We start from the raw sequence: 8137 nt of genomic DNA on the forward strand, positions 1-8137 counted from the left end.
AGGCGTAGTCGTAATACATGTTACGCACACCTTCGATGGCAGCCAGCCTTTAAGCGGAGGTTGTACCGGAAGACTCGGTTGCTGGCTCGTTTCGCCATCTTGTAAGCGTTTCTGAACTTCGCCAATTCGCTTATTAAGAAGAACAATTTGATCGCATGCTTCTTGAAGCGACCCTTCCGCTTCAGTCAGCGAGAATCGCTTGTCCAGTGTTTTCATTCGAGAAGGCATTTGAATAGTGGTTTTGAGAGCTATTGCAAGGTAATAATGATTTCACTCACTCACGCCGCATCAGTAATTTATACGCTGCTAACGATAATACACAAGTCTGCGATGCCAGCACTTGACACAGTCACTCGGTATTTCTGAGATGACACTTGCTTATTAACACGAGTCGTTGAAACAACAACACTGACCGATACTATCGATAATTAATCACCTTTACTCGTTAATCCATCAACATGCCAACATTTAAACATTTACGTTGAGTAATAGCCGTATATTATTATGTATTATTATGATTATTATTATTATTATTATTATTATTATTATTATATTATTATTATTATTATTATTATTATGATTATTATTATTATTAATATCCTCCTCCGCCTCCTCCTCCTCCTCCTTATCAATCATCATCATCATCATCATCATCATCACTCATCATCATCATCATCATCCTCATCATCATCATCATCATCATCATCATCATCATCATCATCATCATCATCATCATCATCATCATAATCTTCATCATCATCAGCATCATCATTGTTAATATTTAAACAAAATACCAGCATCATATGACATTTTTAATTAGTTTATTTATTATTATAATGATTATGATGCTGATGCTTTTATTATCTTAATGATTTTGTTGCTTTTGTTGATCTTATTGTTCATGATGATGATACCATTTATTTGATGGCATGGCTATCACATTTAATCCTAAGATATATTCATTTTAATAACGATTGAAATAAAACATGCATTAACCGAAATAACTATTACGTCGCGTACAGTTTTACTTCTTATTCTTTTTTTTATGTAAAAAAATACATGCCAGCGGTTTTAAATATGTCTTAAAACAAAATTGATTAAAAAACGGACTATATAGTGAGCGCGACAGAACTTACACGGCATTTAAATGCATGTATTATATGAATATTTTGAACGTTTTGTTGTTGTTGTTTTCTTCAAATGTGACGGGGAAGGTATAAATAACTTTTTCAGAATATATGTGTATGTCATATTTTTTTTTAGTAATATGTTGTGTTAAGATTGAAACGTATGAGTTTGTGGTGCATGTAATAGACTAAACTTGCTTTGTGACAATCAAAGAGCATTCTTAGAAAAATATTTGGTTGGCTCTGAAAAGGGCCGTTTTCGGGAAACGACAAGCGATTTAAACCCGATGACATTACATTATTCTGCATCATCAGAAGAATAATCGGAAGTCCGAACCGGACACAATCTCAACGGATTCGTTGAATAGATCTCTTCTTACTCAGCTACACGGTCTGCTTTGTGGAAGGCGTAGTCGTAATACATGTTACGCACACCTTCGATGGCAGCCAGCTTTAAGCGGAGGTTGTACCGGAAGACTCGGTTGCTGGCTCGTTTCGCCATCTTGTAGCGTTTCTGAACTTCGCCAAGTCGCTTATTAAGAAGAACAATTTGATCGCATGCTTTCTTGAAGCGACCTTCCGCTTCAGTCAGCGAGAATCGCTTGTCCAGTGTTTTTCATTCGAGAAGGCATTTTGAATAGTGGTTTTGAGAGCTATTGCAAGGTAATAATGATTTCACTCACGCCGCATCAGTAAATTAAACCTGCTATTTATAATCTTTGAGACTCAACAAAAATGTAATCAATACATAATTAAAATCATAATTGATAGTATACTTATGACGACAAATCCTTACACTTGAATTAAAAATTCCAACAGCCATTCTGTATTGAGTAACGTCATTACCCATTGGGTAGTAATGTTAACAATACAGGGGGTTTTAAAACCAACCAGGCTGTAGAAACAAGATAAGTTGGCAGCGACATAGCCTTAATAAATGAATTGGACAGGACTGAGAAAAAAGCATAACAAACTAGAAAAATGGGTAATTGGAAAGCAAAATGAGATGTTGAAAAATAAAATGAGCTTTGAATAAACAACACAACATCATACGAGATAAATGAGAAAGCGGATGGTTGCAGCATAGTAGTGCTCAATATGTATGTTCAATACATTGGACATTTAGTAATAATATGGTGCTTTTAAGCGAAGAGTTTCATAACAAGGTAAGTCACAAACGAGTCATGAATTTGACAAGTCGACTAGCTGCAAGATAAATAGTTCGATTAGAATTACATCAGCAAAAGAAAAGTGCAATAAAGACCTTTCAGAACGCGGTATTTTCGTTTAAAATTTAAATTGGTTCCATAATGACTAAGTCATTTGACAAAAGCAATTTGGACACATTTGGATATCACACCAGGGAAGGTTATCCATGAGTTTAATTTTAAATCATTCTAGATTCGGCTGTGGTTGTCTCCCGTTTTGGATTATAATTATTTGCTATAGTGCGAAGTGTTTACCGGTGAGCTTGCCACAAAGCAGTGACATACTGACATAAATTAAAGTAGACGCTACTCAATTTAATTGTAATGACAAAAGGAGTGATTGCGTAAAAATAACCCTAGGGTGTTAGCAAATACATCTCATTTAAATGGGAAACGTGAACAGCGTGACAATACTGTATAAAGCTTATTAGTACAAAAACAAGTAGGGTAAAACGTGCTCACTGCAAAAAAGACTTGCACGGATAGCAGGAAGAGTTTAAATAGTGAAAAACCTTGCACATAATCAATTTGGTTTCACCATTTCCTGTGTAATCAATTAAGGTGAACTCTAAGTAATTATTTGTACTGACAAAAGACGTGGTTGCGTAAAAATAATCTTACGGATGACAGCAAATATATCTCAATTCAATAGGAAAACGTGAACAGCGTGACAATACTATCTAAAGCTTAATAGTACAACAACAAGTAGGGTAAAACGTGCTCACTGCAGAAAAAACGTGCAGGGATAGCAAGAAGAGTTTTGACATGTACAACACAGCACAAAGGCACATAAGCTACAAGTTTATGAAAGACAAAACAAAAGAAAATAACACTGCGTAGATGGCCATAATACTTATCAGACATGGAGTAAAATATCTGTGTTTGTAATTCAAGCATATATATATATATATATATATATATATATATATACATTCTTATTTCAAAAGAAAAAGAAAAAAACCCTGCTCATATTCAATTTGGTCTTATCATTCCCTGTGTAATAAGCATACTAGTAAATTGTTAATGAAATAACGTCTTAGTAATAAGACTTTGCAATAAAAAAGTATAAAATAGTACTAGCTAATTACTAATACCGCGACTCCAGGTCACGCTCACTGTCAATTCTGTGGATCTTGGAGTCCGCGTCTCTAACAAGGATGTTGCCATCGGACGACCAGGCCCCAATGAAAGTACCATTTTTCACGAGTTGTCTAGCTTTAAAAAGCATCGAACTTCGTCTTCGCGTAAGGTCTTCGTTAATGAACGTGTTTGGGTACCCCTTGTCTTTTAGCAACGCGCGGGATCTGTAGACTTTCTGCCTTGCCCGGTAAGTGGCAAATTTAACGATGACATCACGCGGTTTCCGGGGGTTTCGGCTTTCCAACTCTATGGGACCGGTCGATGTCGCCTAGGACGATATCACTGCCGACGGCTTTAACAATTTGTAACACAATCTCGTCAGTATTTTCCGATGGGAGTTCTTTAATACCCGAAATACGGTTTGAGTTTCTTCGAGAGTATTGTTCTAGGTGGTCTGTTGTGGTCTCGAGTGAACATAACTTAGACTTTAGATCAGCGTTTTCTTTAGCGAGGTCCTCATTTGCCTTTTCTAGAGACTCCAATTTGCATGTTAGTTTTGAGAAAACACTGTTGGCAATTTGTTCCACCATTGACTCAATTTGTGTTTTAAACGTAGATACCAGGAGAGAAGATATTTGTGCCATTGATTCGTCAGATAGCACTATGGTTGGTATAGAACTTGTAGAGGAACCTGACGAGGCCTCAGTTGATGTCTTGGGCGGTGACATAACTACTTCTGCGTATGAGGCGCGTTTATGGTCCGTAACTAATTCAGAGTCAGGTGAACTGAGGATACGTTTAGTTTGCCGTTGACGAACTGGTGTATCCAGTGTCATTTGACTATTAACAGCAGTACTATTCGACTTAAATTGTGGAGCAGGATATACAAGTAGAATAGTTCTTATGCTAATTTACACAACCATACCTCTAGTGATCGAGTCCGCTTTATTCCAAATATATGGTACTAGTCCCAACTTTGTAGCACTCAAAAACAAACACGCACTAAAGCAAGCACAGACACTTGGCACAGACAATAAACACAGTTTAGCACGTACACTTGCACGCACACTTGCCCATGATCAAGTTCAATATTAAGCAGCGTCATATATCTTCAGCAGATGTAGACAGAGGTTATATGATTGCTTCAAATGACATTCAAATAACATTCACATTCACATTCACATTCAAATAACGCACAATAAAGCTATAAAATTAACTCCATTATATCACACTAAGACTGCATCACCCGCAAATCACAGGTAATTACATTATCGGTTTTTTATCGAGAGCTTTGCAAAAACACGTCCGATCGCCACGGCGACTAGTATGTAAGTCGCTTATTAAGAAGAACAATTTGATCGCATGCTTTCTTGAAGCGACCTTCCGCTTCAGTCAGCGAGAATCGCTTGTCCAGTGTTTTCATTCGAGAAGGCATTTTGAATAGTGGTTTTGAGAGCTATTGCAAGGTAATAATGATTTCACTCACGCCACATCAGTAATTTATACGCTGCTAACGAGAATACACAAGTCTGCGATGCCAGCACTTGACACAGTCACGCGGTATTTCTGAGATGACACTTGCTTATTAATACGAGTCGTTGAAACAACAATGACACGATACTATCGATAATTAATCACCGTTACTCGTTAATCCAATCAACATGCCAAACATTCTAAACATTTACGTTTGAGTAATAGCCGTATATTATTATTATTATTATTATTATTATTATTATTATTATTATTATTATTATTATTATTATTAGTATATTATTATTATTATTATTAATTATTAATATCCTCCTCCTCCTCCTCCTTATCATCATCATCATCATCATCATCATCATCATCATACATCATCATCATCATCATCATCATCATCATCATCATCATCATCATCATCATCATCATCATCATCATCATCATCATCATCATCATCATCATCATCATCACATCATCATCATCATCATCATCATCAATCATCATCATCATCATCATCATCATCATATCATCATCATCATCATCATCATCATCATCATCATCATCATCATCATTATCATCATCATCATAATCTTCATAATCTTCATCATCATCATCATTGTTATATTTAAACAAAAATACCAGCATCATATGACATTTTTAATTAGTTTATTTATTAATAATGATTATGATGCTGATGCTTTTATTATCTTAATGATTTTGTTGCCTTTGTTGATCTTATTGTTCATGATGATGATACCATTTATTTGATGGCATGGCTATCACATTTAATCCTAAGATATATTCATTTTAAATACGATTGAAATAAACATGCATTAACCGAAATAACTATTAACGTCGCGTACAGTTTTTACTTCTTATTTCTTTTTTATGTAAAAATACATGCCAGCGTTTTTAAATATGTCTTAAAACAAAATTGATTAAAAAACGGACTATATATTGAGCGCGACAGAACTTACACGGCATTTAAATGCATGTATTATATGAATAATTTTGAACGTTTTGTTGTTGTTGTTTTCTTCAAATGTGACGGGGAAGGTATAAATAACTTTTCAAGAATATATGTGTATGTCATTATTTTTTTAGTGAAAGCTTATAATATTGTTGTGTTAAGATTGAAACGTATGAGTTTGGTGCATGTAATAGACTAAACTTGCTTTGTGACAATCAAAGAGCACTCTTAGAAAAATATGTGGTTGGCTCTGAAAAGGGCCGTTTTCGGGAAACGACAAGCGATTTAAACCTGATGACATTATTCTGCATCATCAGACGAATAATCGGAGTCCGAACCGGACACAATCTCAACGGATTCGTTGAATAGATCTCTTCTTAGCTCAGCTACACGGTCGGCTTTGTGGTAGGCGTAGTCGTAATACATGTTACGCACACCTTCGATGGCAGCCAGCTTTAAGCGGAGGTTGTACCGGAAGACTCGGTTGCTGGCTCGTTTTGCCATCTTGTAGCGTTTCTGAACTTCGCCAAGTCGCTTATTAAGAACAATTTGATCGCATGCTTTCTTGAAGCGACCTTCCGCTTCAGTCAGCGAGAATCGCTTGTCCAGTGTTTTCATTCGAGAAGGCATTTTGAATAGTGGTTTGAGAGCTATTGCAAGGTAATAATGATTCACTCACGCCACATCAGTAATTTATACGCTGCTAACGAGAATACACAAGTCTGCGATGCCAGCACTTGACACAGTCACTCGGTATTTCTGAGATGACACTTGCTTATTAACACGAGTCGTTGAAACAACAATGACACTATACTATCGATAATTAATCACCGTTACTCGTTAATCCAATCAACATGCCAAACATTCTAAACATTTACGTTTGAGTAATAGCCGTATATTATTATTATTATTATTATTATTATTATTATTATTATTATTATTATTATTATTAATATCCTCCTCCTCCTCCTCCTTATCATCATCATCATCATCATCATCATCATCATCATCATCATCATCATCATCATCATCATCATCATCATCATCATCATCATCATCATCATCATCATCATCATCATCATCATCATCATCATCATCATCATCATCATCATCATCATCATCATCATCATCATCATCATCATCATCACCATCACCATCAACATCATCATCATCATCATCATCATCATCATCATCATCATCATCATCATCATCATCATCATCATCATCATCATCATCATCATCATCATCATTATAATCTTCATCATCATCAGCATCATCATTGTTATATTTAAACAAAAATACCAGCATCATATGACATTTTTAATTAGTTTATTTATTAATAATGATTATGATGCTGATGCTTTTATTATCTTAATGATTTTGTTGCTTTTGTTGATCTTATTGTTCATGATGATGATACCATTTATTTGATGGCATGGCTATCACATTTAATCCTAAGATATATTCATTTTAAATACGATTGAAATAAACATGCATTAACCGAAATAACTATTAACGTCGCGTACAGTTTTTACTTCTTATTTCTTTTTTATGTAAAAAATACATGCCAGCGGTTTTAAATATGTCTTAAAACAAAATTGATTAAAAAACGGACTATATATTGAGCGCGACAGAACTTACACGGCATTTAAATGCATGTATTATATGAATAATTTTGAACGTTTTGTAGTTGTTGTTTTCTTCAAATGTGACGGGGAAGGTATAAATAACTTTTCAAGAATATATGTGTATGTCATTATTTTTTTAGTGAAAGCTTATAATATTGTTGTGTTAAGATTGAAACGTATGAGTTTGGTGCATGTAATAGACTAAACTTGCTTTGTGACAATCAAAGAGCATTCTTAGAAAAATATGTGGTTGGCTCTGAAAAGGGCCGTTTTCGGGAAACGACAAGCGATTTAAACCCGATGACATTATTCTGCATCATCAGACGAATAATCGGAGTCCGAACCGGACACAATCTCAACGGATTCGTTGAATAGATCTCTTCTTAGCTCAGCTACACGGTCGGCTTTGTGGTAGGCGTAGTCGTAATACATGTTACGCACACCTTCGATGGCAGCCAGCTTTAAGCGGAGGTTGTACCGGAAGACTCGGTTGCTGGCTCGTTTCGCCATCTTGTAGCGTTTCTGAACTTCGCCAAGTCGCTTATTAAGAAGAACAATTTGATCGCATGCTTTCTTGAAGCGACCTTCCGCTTCAGTCAGCGAGAATCGCTTGTCCAGTGTTTTCATTCGAGAAGGCATTTT

This window comes from Dreissena polymorpha, chromosome 15 (assembly GCF_020536995.1).
Source record: "Dreissena polymorpha isolate Duluth1 chromosome 15, UMN_Dpol_1.0, whole genome shotgun sequence".
Classification (NCBI taxonomy): Eukaryota; Metazoa; Mollusca; class Bivalvia; order Myida; family Dreissenidae; genus Dreissena; species Dreissena polymorpha.